The sequence below is a fragment of the Choloepus didactylus genome, chromosome 2, assembly GCF_015220235.1.
Source record: "Choloepus didactylus isolate mChoDid1 chromosome 2, mChoDid1.pri, whole genome shotgun sequence".
Classification (NCBI taxonomy): domain Eukaryota; kingdom Metazoa; phylum Chordata; class Mammalia; order Pilosa; family Megalonychidae; genus Choloepus; species Choloepus didactylus.
The window spans coordinates 16,947,193-16,962,821 of record NC_051308.1 but is presented as its reverse complement, the minus strand read 5'-3'; the positions used below and the strand labels follow the sequence as shown (position 1 = coordinate 16,962,821).

Genomic DNA, 15,629 nt, shown 5'->3' with positions numbered 1-15,629 from the left:
TTAGAATCCCAGCTAGGCACCTCTAGGCAAGTTATTTTGGACCTTAATGATGATGCGTAGGATATGATAGCTGTTCACAGGGTAACGTTTCAGGTTTGGTGAAGGAAATCTGACCTGATAGCTGAGAATGGAGGAGAGAAGCAGGCATCACCTTTGCATGTTGCCAAGGTTCAAGGAAAACAGTTCAGAACATAAATGGGCACTTATGACTTTGCTTGTTGGAGAGGTCTCATTATTTTGAAAACCAAGTTGAGTTTGCATTGCACCATTAGAAAACAAAACCAAAGACAAGCAGCCTTTCTCTGGTGCCAGCTTTCCCTGAATACTAGCAAGCCTGTCCTAACAAGTGGGTGGAGAAACAGTTATTTTGAGCCGGACGAAGTATTTTTATTATTCTCAGTGGAAAGAAAATGTTTGCCTTCACTTTCTCAGAACACCCTTTCCCTGGGAAAACAGCTGAAGAACCTGCTGGTAAGAACAAAGAGCCAGATCCCTGTTTGCCTGCAAATCTGGTTTTCACGCAGAGCTTCCTTTTGAAGTGTGAGGAGCCTCCTCTTAGCGACAGACCTAGAGACTTGGGGAGCACCCTTGAGGGAGGAGTCCTGTCCCTTCCCCTTTACACCCAGTGTGACAGCTCATAGCTCCCATCTTCTGTTGTGTGAGAAGGCTTTGCTCAGCTAAACGCTCACTTTTTTTTTTTCCTAAAGCCAAAACAGGGCAAAAGAAAATAGCCAGTTGCCTTACATAAAAACCACCTGCTTGGTAGGAAATGAACAAAACTTTGGAGTCCCTATTGCTACTTGGAGAATTTGTAGTTTCTTTTCCTGTCAGTAAACAAAAGCAGTCAATGTAAAGAGTGGAGCATCAACCGTTTACAGGATGTTTGCTGTATCAGAGGAAGGAAAAGTGGCTTTTACGGAGTTGTGTTTTTGTTATGTTGAGGGATATTACAACATCATTTAAAGTCTCTCTTCTAGAGAAGAGAAATTAACTGCTAAATATACAGTCACAACACATGGATGTTTTATCAGTAGGACTTTTTAAAGACTTGTTTCCTAACTTAAAGTTGAAACTTTAAGTTTATAATGTATCAGCATGAAGAAAAAATGTAGAAAACAGAAAGCCTCCTTAGAGGAAAAATTGCATTCCTAAAACTTTGGAAAATATCGATGCTTTGGAGAACTTGATTTTTTTTTTAATGGTACAAGGTCATGCTTTGTTGATCATTGGAGTGATCAGCCTTGATCATTGATCACTAGGAACATTGATCATTTACAGTGTTTTAGTGTCTCTAATGATATCATGCATAGGCTTCCCCGGATTGCTTTGCAGTATATCTGGTAATATGTCTGGCGCATTCTGACATCCCCCACGGCAGGGGGTGTGTCTGGCTCCTTCCTCTTTATATCCTCAATTCTTAGCACAGTAGCTGAAACTGGAAAGTGGTCAGTGAACACGTGCTGAATGATAGATTAAAGGAAGGATGGATGGATGAATGCTTGGATGGATTTAATAAGCTAGTGAAGATCAAAGCCATGACATAAGATGCCCAGTAAGATATTCCTTTTCCAATTACTTAATGTTGGGGAACCTTGATGGTAAATATTTTGCTTTGGTTTTCTAACTCAGAATTGGCAATACTGACTGGAAAAGTTATGTCAGTGAGAATTTCGTACTCTTCACCTCCTCCTGCACATTATCTTAAATTCAGCTAGAATTAAGGAACTCACAGTAACTCATTATCAACTCTTTCATTGCTTCCTAAAAATTAAGATAGGAGGTCCACCTTTTTCAATCTAAAGTTAAAGCCAGTGATTTCTTGGTGGATGATCTTGTAATTTATCACCTTTTAAAGTAAAAGAGGGCACCGTTAATACTGTGCTGGGAGAAGGGTGTAGAGCAGGACTGTCGCCGGGCATCCTACTTCTTAGCAACTCGGTTGTGTTTTGTAGGGAGCAGAGTGTGGGAATTGGGTAGGAATTAGAGAACTGCACTGTCTTTGGCCATCCGTGTTCATATCATTTAATTTGATTGTTGCTCTTTGAGTCCATGCAATCAACGTCAGGTTAGAGAGCAAGTGCCACGGTGCTTGACTTAAGAAGTTTGACAAACTGAACTGATAATTGCTGTTTTTAAAAACGATGTGATGAAAAGATCATGGTCTTAGGAGACAGGCAGACTTGAATTCACATCCTGCTCTGTGTGATTTATTTGCTGATTAACCTTGGGCCAGTCACCAGTCTTTTAGGACTCTAGTTTATTCAATACTGTAAGACAAAAAAGGTTGATTTTTTTTTTTTTTAAGGTGGCTGTGAGTTTGGAGATAACATAAATAAAATATTTAGCAGAATGTCTTGTGCATAGTGAGCGCTGTACACCTAACTATTACTGTTATCAAAAGCGGATGCGGTGTCACAGAATTAAGTGCTGAAATAGATAGACATCTGGAAAAACAGTTCTCAAACTTAATGTCTTGGGTCCCCTTTACACTCCTAAAAATCAAGGAGCTTTTGATTACTTGGCTTATATCTTTTGATATTTACCACATTAGACATTAAAACTGAGAAGTGTAAAAAATATTAATTTATAATGACAATAATAAACCCGTTATAAATAACTGTTTTCAAAACAGTGAGAAAAATGGCATTGTTTTACATTTTTGCAGATCTCTTTAATCTCTGGATTAAGAGTAGACAACTAATGTCTTCTTTATTCAGTCTTTTGTTTTATCACGTTATGTAACCTGGAAACCTTTATTGCATACTGGTGAGAGAACTAGAGTGGAAAAGATAAATAACATTTTGGTATGATTATGAAAGTTTGGTCTAATGTCTTGGTATTATTATGAAAAGGGTTTTGATCTCTTGGACCCCTACAAGGGTCTTGGGGACCCCAGGGGTTCTCAGGTCACACTTTGAAAATTGCTGACCAAGAGTTTTTCCTGTGAATCTGAACAGAATCTCTTTCTTCTCTGTAGGTTCTTGCTACAAGATTGTGTGGTCAGGGCAGCCTGCAGTTTCCTCCATCTGAGTGAGGTAAGCTTGCTAGGAAGGCAACATCTGCAAAACCATCTTCTCACCCCAGACAGTCTTTTTTTTTTTTTTTTTTTTTTTTGGCGTCCCATAGATGTTCTTTAGATGGTTTCTGTTCCCATTGCTTGGGTTGAATGTTTTGATTTTTTTTTCACACCTCTGCAGCATTGCAGGAGCATTGTTTTGAGAAAGCCCATTTGAATCTAGAATTGCCTAAATTGGGGGTTTCAAAGGAATCACTGAAGAGTTCCTATAAGCTTTACTACTTGTGTTTAAAAGGATATGATTTTTAAAATTGGTTTGTACATATCTAGATGGAATGTCCCTTACACTAAAAAGGGACAAAACTTAGGCGTATTGGTGGGTAAAGTACTGCACGAAGACTGCTCTTCTGGAGGAGAAATTTGACATCGTGGTCGTGCCCTGAGTGGATGGGCTTCTGAGAGGGCCCATCTATGAGAAGACCATGGAGAGAGTGCAGGGGAGGAGGAGAACCGAGGTTTCCTTGATGAGATCCACCCAGCTCTGCTTGTGGCCCAGGAAACTGTCACCTTCAATAGCTCCTCAGAGAACAAAGGCAGAGCTGCTCCCTTACTTGTGTTTATTCATAAATATTGCATTTTCTGTATCAGCAGGAAATGAGATGGATTCGTGAAAGAGCTATTGCAAAATAACCATCCTACAGCACGTTTGGTCTCTGACCTTTGGATGATTGAAAAGGGATTTTAATTTATTCTATTGTAATTTGCTGTTTTATAATAAGTATATAAAAGCATAACTATTATTATTTCTTGTTTGTTTTTAAACGAGGCAGCATGGTACAGTGGTTAAGAGCAAGAACTGTAGGGTAAGACCCTCTGGGTTTGTATCCAGACTCTGACATTTACTAAAGTTCTATTAATTTAGCCATGTTACTTACCATTTCTGTGCCTCAGCTTCCTCTTCTGTAAAATGGGGATAATTACGTAAACAATCATGGTGAAGATAATGGTTGTGAAGATAAATGTGATAAGCAGTACAAAATGCTTAGATGTGATAAGCAGTACAAAATGCTTAGAACAGTGCCTGGCCTATAGTATGGGCTGAATAAATCGATTATTTTTATTGTTCTTCTTATTAAGTTGAAAGACTCTATTGAAATCTCCCTGATCCATAAATCTGAGTGTCTGCCTTCACTGGTTATTATAACCTTAGTTTTATATTTAAGCTATTAGAAATATCTCTAAGGACATCCATGCCAAAGCCAACTGATTTATGTAAAGGTATCAGTAGTGTAAGAGATACCGTATTTTCTTACCTATATATATAACATATATAATCATAACTATATATGAGGGAATGGGAGGAACGGTTTGTGTTCTTGTTGAAAGTTACCTAATTTTGGAACTTAAATGCTAAGTAGCTGTCATATTTTTTTGTTGTTTTCTCATTTCTTCTCCCCTGATCCCTGCTCCACCATCTATCTCATTCTCACAGCTCTGTGGCACATTTCTTTGGTCCACGTGGTTCTTGTTTCTCAGAGCCGTGTAATCTGTGGACCCCAGAATTGTAGGTGCCTAACCAAGGAAGCTTTTCACCCCTTTTTACTGTCTCTTAATGCTTTGAAAATATAGATGAGCATGTAGGGAAATACCAAATACTAGTGCTAAACCTGAGTAGGAAGAGACTTGTGTTGGTTCATTTTTTAATCCTTTTATTTGGAAATGATTGCAAACTTAAGAAAAAATTATAAAAGTAGTAGCAGTGCAGAGAACACCTGTGCACATTTTACCGGGCTTGCCTAATAACATTTTATCTCATTCATTTTATTGTATGTTCCCCCTCCCTGCCCTGTCTTGTTCTGTCCCTGTCTCTTCCTGTCCCTCTCTCCCTCTCACTACACACACACACACACACGTGCACACGCACACAAGCGCACATACACACCGTTTTCTTCTGAATGAAGAACATACTTCATGCCCTTTAACCTAAGTAATTCAGTGAGTATTTCCCGTAAGTAGAGATACTGTCTTACCTAACAACTATTCATTATCAACTTTGGTTAATTTAATGTTTATTCAATACCTATACCTAATCTATCATTTATGTTCTAATTTTATCAACTGACCCAAAATGTCCTTCACAGAATTGTTCCCCTTCCTGTACAGGATCCAGTCCAGGGTCAAGTTCTGGATTTAGTTTTCATTTCTCTTTACAGTCGTTATTTCTATGGCCTTTATCTTTTATGTTGTCGGTGCATTTTGAGGTATGTGGTCTGGGAGTTTGTATTTTAAAATGTTCTAAGAGGATAAGCTATTAAACAGTGGCTAAGTGTCATTGGAGGAGAGGCTAGATATCATCACTTGTTTTTTTGTTACAAATTATAGATAAAATATATGTATTTTGAATGGTAAAATTGTGAAACTACTTGCACGAAGGAAAAGAGGAATATTGAAGAAACAATAGTAGAGAGAGGCTCTTGGCTTGAAAAAACTGTGTACCCTCTTCAATGTGAATCAAAAGACTTGGCTAAAGTGCTAATATAAACAGTTGAGCCTGAGTAAATTCTGATGTGGAAATAAAAATAGAGGGAGATAATTTACATTTTCAACACAGGAAATGGGAGGTGTTACCTAGGTTTGTTTTAAGGAAAGTCCCCCACTTTCTACAGCTGTGCTTGTCCCTAATGGCTCCCTGGTTTGAAGATGTGTGATGGGTCAGTTCCGTTACCCTCGCCTGCAGGCCAGCTGAGGACCACACCTACTGCCTGGACACGGGATTTGATTATCTGATTTTTGTCTGTCCTGTGCTGCTTTTCTTTTTTTAGGTTTTCTGGCAAGAGCTGGAAAACCTGCTAGACAAATTCTAAAAGAGCTGTAACACTTGTCCTGTGCTTTTGCGTATCATGGAGAAATAGCTGCTCCTGGAGTTTACACTTTCCAGATTTTTCTCCAGTCAGATGTGTTTAGAGGCTAACCTAGAGAATATAGTCTCTACTTTAATTTCTTTATGATTGATTTGAGTCAAGTTATGGGCTATTAACATGCTGTGGTCTAAAAATGTGTGATACGTGCTCATGATTCTTAGGCATACTTAATTTTGTAAAAAATATATTCTTTAGTTTTTAAATGTAGAGGTATAGACAGTTCAAACAGCACAAAAATGTATAAAGTATCGCATGAATCTCCCCTATTATGTCATTCCCCCAAAGCAATCACTGTTGACACTTTTTAAATGTATATGCCACTTTTAAAAATATGCACACGTACACACACACAAATGGTATTATTTAATACATACTATTCTGTTACTTGTTTTTTACACTTACCAATGTATTGTAGACATCTTTTCATTGTCAGTATTTAGGTGGTTCCTGCTTATTTTTTAATGGTGAATTGGTTTTCATGGTGTGGTTATACTGTGATTTATTTAATTATTGCCTTACTGAAGGACATTAGGTGCCTGTCAGTATTTGGCTATTAACAAAATGTTTGTATTTAGATTTATACAACTATTTCCTTAAGATAATTTCATAGGAATGGGATTCTTGTATCAAAGAGTACACACAATTAAAGTTTTGCTGCTATTGCTATATTGCTTTTCAGAAAGTTTGTACTCACCTATAATTGCATCTTTGATTTATGAGTGAGCCCATAAAACATTGAGTAATATCAGTATTTCATTGTTTTAATCTTAATGTAAAAAGTATTGCATTGTATTAATTTTTGTTTATTTATTATTAATGCTGAAGCTAGGCATCTTTACATGTTTGTTGGCTATTTATATTTCTTTAGCCCACTTATCTTTTGGATTATTTACATGTACTGATTTTTTCTTTAACTCTTTATTCTGGATATCATGTACGTCAGTCTTCCCTTCAAAGTTAGTAGTTTTTAATAGATTCTGGCCTGAGTTTCTTGCTAAGAAAAGACTTCCCTACTCTGTGATGATGAAGACAGCTTTCCATATACTAATTTTAAATTTACGTATGATGTTTATTTTATTTTTGTATGTGGTGTAAGATCCAGATCTAATTTTTCTCCAGTCCATAAGTCCAACTCCAATTATTGTCTCTCCCTTTCACTTTTTGGATATTTGAGTTGTTTGTAATGTAAATCAGGGAAGAACTTTTTCAGAGCATACAATGGAAGTAAAGCTGTGCCTTGTTAACTAAGCTGTTCTGTACCAGTTTTTTTCCCTTCCCTGAGGTGAAAATCCATTTCAAATGCTATTTTAGCATAAGTCACAATTGTACCCCTATTCGTGGGGACACCACAAATGTGTATAATATAACATGTTAAACAAGTATGGATGCACTTTAGTGTTGTTTTGTGTTTTTTTTTTTTGCAAGGACACATGCATGTATAAGGAAAGATGCACAGTTTAAAATCTATAAGTTTTTAAACAGCATCAGAGTTGAGGAGACAATGTGCTGCTTTAGTTGCTGACTTGTTGCATACTCCTATATAGATGATTTTACCATTTGATGTTCTTATTTTCCCATTGGTAAAGTTCGGACACATTACTTAACCAACATAAAGGCTTAAAAGCTTGTTTACCTGAGGATTAGGAGACTTGTTCTGTGGACAAATGAAATTATTATCATTAGGGGATTACTGAGAAACGTTTGAATTGAGTTCCAAATTCTTATCTTTTCAAAGATGAATAGAATTTTCTGAGAGAGCTGGTACTATAGTTTTATAGTGGTGTGTATTTCAGTTTCCAGATACCTGGAGAGAATTTGTAACTCCATAGGCATTTCCTCTATCTGAAAGGTGCTATTGTGATTGTAATGCCTGGGATAACTTTCACAAACAACAGTATGAAAGGTAATTCTCTTGTTCCTCCTCTCTCTCCTTTCAGCTTTACCTTCACCCTTCTCCCTTTCTGTAATCGAGATAAGTGTTGGCAGGACAGTGCCAGGCTTCCTTTCCATCCTGTCCTTTTCCCTTGATGCCAATTTCTTAGAGCCAGTAGAAATCTAGGACTCTATGGACCACTAGAGGGGCCATAATATATCTCCAATCACTTAAAATTTTCTCAGACTGATACATTTCTTGTTGTGCCCAAGTTTCTGAAGTAACAAACGTTGCTAGATCTCTCTATTGGGGGGGACGGTACTGGAATGGATATTATGTGTTACCTCTGCCAGGATCACAGTGAGTCTGAACACTGATGATGTTGATACTTAATTCAGGTATTATGACACTGGAAATGCATTAGCCCGTATATAAAAAGTTTAGATCTCTTGTCTCTTCCTCAAGTTCACTTTTTTTTTTTTTGGCTGCTTATACTCAAGGAATTTTGAGGTTGGATAACAGACATTTTCCAGACTATTTTTAAAAACATTTAATTTAATATCCCAACTGCCAGCCAGATTTAGCCACCTTAGGCAGATCTTAAAATTTAAAGACCTCAAGGGAAGGAGTCTGTTGGCTTTCCTGTTCCAGGCCAAAATATTTGAGGGTGATTTGGTTCAGTAAATATTTATCAGGTAGTTTCTGCAAATGGAGCTCTCTGCTAGATGCGAGGGAAACAGGATGATTAAGATGTGGCCTTTCCTCTTTAAGAGTTTGTAATCTAGTGGGAAAGAAAAAATATATACAAATAGTTCTAATAAAAGGCCTAATTGTTATAGTTATCGGCAACTAGGGGAATTTTAGTGAGCTGAGGGTGACTGTAGATCCCTGTATCCTCCAGCTTGCAGGCATGTTGTAGGCACTTAATACACATGGGGATGGATGAACAGATACATTTAGATGTGGACATTTTTGGTATACTTTATCCATAGCAAAGAAGATAGAAATAATGGATAGATTTGGGAATGCTCAGCATAAATCCAGCATGTGAGCCACCCTCACTCCTCGTGCACCAGGGGTGTGCTGTCCATTCCTCAGAATGTGGCCTTATTTTCTACATGTGGTTATGAGAGCAACCAAAAGGAAGAATTTGTACAATTGTATCGACTGTATTGGTATCATCCATTGTGTCATTTGTTGATCATTCATAAATATAAGCATACTGATATTGCGTACAACCAAATAGAATCCTGATAAAACCTTTGAGAATTTGTTCATGAATAACATGAAACAATTATCATATGTTCTGAAACTCAAAGGAATGTTGAATGAATGATTGATCCATTCATGGCCTGAAAACCACTTGAAGTATCAAGCCTCTCAAAACACTCTTGCTTCTAAGTGTTAGGGACACTGGATTCTTTCCTAGTTTTCTAAGTTAAATCTCACTGTAGTTTTTCTTTCCTTTGTTTGTTTGTGAACATTTGTCTTTGGAAGAAATGTCAATGGAAGGTTTCATAAAGGAAGGATTCAGTGAGGAACAATGGATAATGCTAAGATTTTTTCTTGATTTTGAAGTAAAATAACTTTTTCCTTGATAAAGGCACTTTTCTTGATAATTAGTGATGTTTCTGATAGTGACAGAGATTGAACCATCCCATTTGAGAGTCATCCCAAACTCAAACACTCCTCCTGCCTCAGATATTTTTTATAATTTAAGAAGTTGTAGAATTGTAGGTCGTTTGATCCCTGCTCCCCTTGAACCACAAGACAAATAAAAAGCATGGCAATCACCCATTTATAAGGATGTTTATTTAAAGAAAGAAAGGAGAGTCTACAAAATGTGCAGCATGAAATGTGTTAAATTTTTATTCTTAATTGCGTACTAACAAATATGAACATGTTTCTAACAAATATGAACATGTTTCTAAGATCAGATTTGATTCCTGTGTCTAATACAGTGATGATTAGTGTTAGCATTCATTGAGCACTTTCTGTTCTGAGTCCTGTTCTGATACTCTGTGGGTACTTTTTCATTTAATTCAAGGCAGTTACTATCTTTCCTGCTGTGTGGATGCAGACACCCGAGACTCAAGGAGGGTGAAGGAAGATGCCGAGAGCCGCAGGGTCAGTGTTGGAGCTGGAATGCCAGCCTGATAAGGGTGATTCTAGTGTCCAGGTCCTTATCAGTGAGCCTGTACTGGTTTCCCATATCTTTGCAGAAAAACATTCTGACAAATATGCTTGATGAAACAGTGATTTAATTAAAAGGACCTTACTTTTAGAGTCAGACGACAACTGGGTTTGTGATCTGGATTGTACGATTATTAACTATAGTGAGCTTGGCCAATCTAAAGCACCTTACTTTTGATATTGGCGAAATGGAGATAATACTTTATTTTTGTGAAAATTGAATAAGGAAATGTTTGTTGCAGCAGATCTAGCTTTTTTTTTTCCCTTCCCTTTTGTCTGAAAAAATCAAGAGTTTGTTTGTAAGACACTGATTACCTCTCCTCTTGGTCTTGCCCTGCCCCCACAATAAAAATCCATGGTAAGAATCTTTCTTGTAAGTTGAGAAAAAGAAAAGCAAGTGTTAAATGAAATCTAGGAATTAGGCGATGTTAAAATTTAGCTTTTAATTGTTCCCTTCCTCATGACCTTATCTGGCTTATTTTGCTTCACGATCTTTAGTGACTTGTTTTTATTTTGTCCAGCGGTGGGCTTTAAAAGAGTAGTGCTTGTAGCATCTTGGTTGGCCATCCTTTGCAGGCTTAAGTCCCTGAATCTTACTACCCATGTCCCCCCACTAGCCCCCCCACCTCTCTGCCAGTTTTTGTTTTTGTTGTTGTTGTTGTCTTTGTCTCTCCATCCTGGAACTAACTTGGTCTAGAAGCCTTTGTGGTTTGAAGCAGTGGTTCTCAGCCCTAGCTGCCCATCACAGTCACCCAGGAGCTTTTAAAAAAAGTCACCAGGGCCTGATACTTTCCCACATGAGTCCGATGTGTGGTGAAGGCTGAGAACTCCCCTTTAGTGTAAGGAAAACTTAAAAGAGCCACATTCAATAATTCTTAATAATGTAATCATCACCTTCAGGTCTATTTCAGTGGGAAAAAATGTCTCTTAATAGTGGCAGTAAATACTATAGAAATGTGACACTATTTCCACCTCCTCCTCAACCCTCAATTTCCTGTAAAAGCTAAATTGGTTTGTTATGTATTTAAAGTAAAGAACCTGGAGAAATCCAGGTAGGGAGACCACCACAGAAACTTCAGTACACAATGGGAATACTGTACATTTTGGCATTCTTTCCCTTCTTTTGTCTAATTGTTTAATAATTTAGTGTGTAGGAATTATTCCTCAGGATGACCTGCTTGCTGAACTGTGCTACTTTTAGGCACTAAACCACACAATAGGTTTATAAAAGGGCTATTGAACCTTTTGAGGCTCCTGTATTATGTCTGACAAGGGCTGAGTTGCAAGTAGGCTATCCTGCCTCACAGTTGAGGTATGTAGAATTTCTTTTTGTTTCTTTTTTTGGAAAGCATCTGAATAGCTTAAAAATGCAGTGGTTTAGCACTTTGACAGGTGATGCCAGATGCCTACATCTCTCTCCTCCTATGTCCTGGTTCTCCAGACACACAGCTTTGCAGGTGTTTGTTAGGTTGCCAACTTTTATTTTTTCTCCTTTTCCTTTTAAAATGTGCTAAAATATGCATAGCTAGAAGTGCTGGGGGGTGGGGAATGAACATGTGAAGCATTTTCTTGTTCTTGGATCTCTGCCCTCTGTCTAAAGACACGTATTGCTACACTGAGGGGATCCCCTTGTCCTCCTTGTCCTGGTTTGATTAGCAAGTGGATTACACAAAGTATGAAATGTTTATTATTTTAAATTTATTTTTAAAATGAAATCTGACCTTGCTTGTTTCTTATTCATTCTCAGAAAGGTACATCAGTTCATTAGGAGACGGAAGCATTAGGTTACTAGTAGTTACAATGGAAAAACTAGTCTCACTATAAAATACTATGATGCCCTTCAGGTGTCCACATAGCAGGCTGGGTATTATTTATGATTATTCTCTTTTATTCTATCTCCCTCCATTAAAGTGCTATAATACGCAGTGTATTATTAAAATGACTACTACATAGCTTTGACTTTTTAAAGTATGTTTGTTCATAAAGGTCATTCCCAAACTAATTTTCAACCAGGCAGTTAGCCAAGTAAAGATTTTCTTTAACGGTGCTCAGTGAGGGGATAGACTCTAAGTTGTCTTTGATGACGTCTGTGATACTACTACTGAAGGTAATTTGCTCCTTCTTTCTGTTGGTGTTACATATTTATGAGTCTCCTTGGCATCTGAAATGTGCTGTTGAGATCTGGGCCATGTATTGGGAAGGGGGGCTTTCCCAACTACCTTTGGGGTATTTTCCTCTTACTGCCCCATCAATACTTCTCCAATTTCCCATACTCTCCAAACCTCCTGGGGATTTGTTGCTGATCTAGGCAGATATTCCATTGGAATGCTGCAGTTTTTCTCTTGGGGCTTCTTCGGGAAACTGTACAGGGGTGACATTTCGGGGTTGGCTTCCTGGCCTCTCCTGCACCTCAGGCACGGATGGAGTACAGTAACTTTCAAACCTACAGATCAGGAGTCACCAGAAGTGTTTGTTAAAGTATCTGTTCCCAGGCCCACTCCACACACTGTCCTGTGTGTCCCCACCACCCGTGGATTTTGATTTGGTAGGTGTAAGGTAGGAGCTAGAAATTGGAATTGTCATCCAGATCAGTCTGACACACTGCCAGGGGCCTGTTAAATGTTTGGGAACCATCTATGTAGTTCAGAACCTCATTTTATAGATGGACAACCAAGCTCAGCATTGCTATGTAACTTACCCAGGGTTATTCTGGAAGATCTGCCAGTCAAAAGTAAATGACTGTATCCTTTACTTTTGTCTTATGTATGTAGATATTGCAGAAAAGACCACTCAGTTAATGGGACCATTTCTCCTGGACATAGGCAAATTGCTATTTTGCTCAGTTCCCCATCTCCTCTTATTGGAGACTGTGTGTATCTGTGTGTCTCCATCCTTGTGATAGAGTATGTTATTTTTGCAGTTGTCTTGAATGTGTGTTCTGGTTAGCTTTGCATGTGGATACATTGTATTAGTAAGTTTTATTAGACAAAGCAGGTACATATCAGGGGCCAGTCAGAGTCTGGCAAATAAATGTCTAAAATGTAATCTTATTCTGATCACATAGTGACATACATATATGCAAATCCATTTAAAAAATTAAAAGTTGAATTCTTAAAATTTATTCAAAACATTACTTTCTTTATCCTGATGATGATATGGAGTCGGGAAGAGAATCTACAAAGATGGGACGGTGGTCGATGTCATTTTTCAGAAATGTCCTGGAATTCCTATTATTTGACTTACCTTATTCTTATACTGTCTTTATCAGATGATAGATGGATTGTAGAATACCTCCTTGGGGACTGGTAAATGTAGCAAATGACTCTTTTTACATGTATGAACAAATGTATAAGAGTCATAATATGTTTGTTCTCTGGCATGTGGTAGGAGCTTAATAAATATTTAGTAAATTAAAGTTTCATACTTTTAAAAAGGTTCCTTTTTATCTGTTAAAATTGTGGCTCAGGGGTACTACAGTGTTTTTATTTTTTTCCTCCTCATAAAAATCTGGACTCTAAAATCAGTGTTTTTAGTGTGATAATTTACATTTCTTTGTTATCTAAGTTTTATATTTTGGTATTTTTCCAGAAATAATACCACTTATGATTCTTTCCCCTGTGAGAAATTATATCCACTTAGAGGAGTAAATTTCTGGCTGATTTTAGAACTTATCACCAAGTTAAAAGCTGAAGGCCTCTGTGACCACCGCCCTGGCCTTCTCTCCCCACTTCAGTCTTGCCCCTCCTGACTTCATCCAAAAGGTGCAGAAGCAACTCATGACTGGAGGTTCTTCCTTTCCATTGAGGACTAAAAGATCATTAGAAAACCTACCTTATCTGAGGAATTAATGCCTTTTAAAGGGAAGCAATAGTGAATACTCATTAATCAGATAGGCAGATGATCCGAAAAAGAAGACTGAATTAAATTTTATATTCCCTAAAGTTTTATTAAAGACCAGTGAGGCATATGATTGACATAGCCACTTCTTTCAACTGATATTATTTGGGTTAAATAAATTAACTAATAATAACCTGATTCATGATTTCTTGCTAACTGCTTGGTGTAGTGCTGATCAGATTGAGGAGGACTTAAGGGATGGTGTTTGGAGTGGGAGGTGGTTAAGCAATAGTATTCTAATAGTCTGAGCAGATAAATGAAATTGCTGTGTAAGTACTACAGTGCTGCCAAAGTGTCTCCAGCACCACAGGTGTGTGTGTATGTATGTGTGTGTGTGTGTGTGTGTGTGTGTGTGTGTGTATTTATATCTTTATTTTTAATACAAATTAAGTTTCTTTGCTGTTGATAAAAAAACTGGCTAAGGGATACTTCTGAGTTAATTCTTTTATGGGCCATGAAAGTCTACGAATTTTGTTTGTAACAGAGATAACAGATTAGGCAGGGACTACAAATCAAGAATGAATTGGGGGCAACCAACAGGAAGGACATTTGTTTTGACGTGTAGGTATTATTCTCCTTGAATCACAAGAACTTTTATTTCCCTGATGAACAGATATAGTCTAACTATATCCGCATTAAATTAGCTGTTGCACAGCCTTTGGTAGAAAAATTGTAGCTTATTCTAAGGATAGAGCAATTTACTGACTGATAGTAATACACAAAAATCTTCATTCACTGATAAATTGAATGATATTTATATTTGTAATCAAAGGCCTCTTTGCTTTATAGGGATAACCTCATTAAAGGCAATCTGTATTCCATATATAGTATTTGGATAGAAAGAAGGAAATAAAATCATCAAAATGCCAATACCCAAAGCTAGAAACTGGAGGATTTTCTTTCTTTTTTCTATGAATAGATGTGTGTATGTGTGTATGTTTGTATTATGTGGTTGTAGACATACTGTTTATACATTTTGGTTTACTTTTATTATATCATTCTAACATTGCACATCTAATTGTTTCATGGTCTTTACAAACAGTATTTTATACTAGCATATTTAAATGTATTCATTTTAACAGAAGCTGGCACAATTCTTTTCAAGAAAACAGATCTGTTCAGAGAGGGCTTGCATTTATTGCCTATTGTAGTTCCCAGGCTTGACGCCTTTGGCTGTGGAACCCAGAGTACTTTGTACGTTTTATGATCTTGCTGGAGCTGATTGGACTTGTATTATTACTTACCCATATTGGAAGCATCCTTCTATGTGAAGATGTGGAGGAAAAGTTTATTAAATGGGATGCTGATGCTCTGTGATTGAGCTCCCTGCATATGGAAAATAATTGACTCAGCCTCTAGGATGATAATCCTTGTTATCCCGTTGGCTGGCAGGGGGAAAGCTGAGCTCCGGCTCCCTGTTGGGCCTGGAAGGCTGATGTCTTGGATTGCTTGGGTAAATTCACACACTCTTCTATTTTACATAATTGAGATCACCCACCCACTAGTGGGATGAGGACTCTAGAGTGTGAAATTAACACATCAAGTGAATTTTATATCATGGTAGCCTTGGGCTGGTTTTTGCAAATTAAATTTTGCAGAAATTAGCCTCAGCCCTGCAGAGGCAGTATTAATTTATTACTGGTGGAGCCAGACTGTTTCCATGACATTTCTACTTGGAGAGTTTCACAGTAGTTTTACAGTAGGATAGTGAGTCTTACTGAGTAAATTG

At 37.5% G+C, this 15,629-nt stretch overlaps 1 protein-coding gene and 1 non-coding gene across 6 annotated transcripts in view; one reads left to right on the top strand and one right to left on the bottom strand.

The window, feature by feature from the left end:
• SIPA1L2 (signal induced proliferation associated 1 like 2) overlaps positions 1-15,629 on the top strand; it is a 261,788-nt gene that overhangs the window by 61,706 nt on the left and 184,453 nt on the right. For 4 of the 5 annotated variants that reach the window (XM_037820960.1, XM_037820991.1, XM_037820984.1 and 1 more), the window contains exon 2: positions 2,978-3,035. The exons of the other annotated variant lie outside the window; for it this stretch is intronic. The gene's annotated coding sequence lies outside the window, so the exon portion shown is untranslated. The remainder of the gene's footprint in view (positions 1-2,977; positions 3,036-15,629) is intronic. 5 annotated transcript variants of the gene reach the window in all.
• LOC119528331 lies at positions 5,835-5,896 on the bottom strand. Its single transcript, XR_005215639.1, has one exon. It is a non-coding gene; the product is annotated as a U7 small nuclear RNA (small nuclear RNA).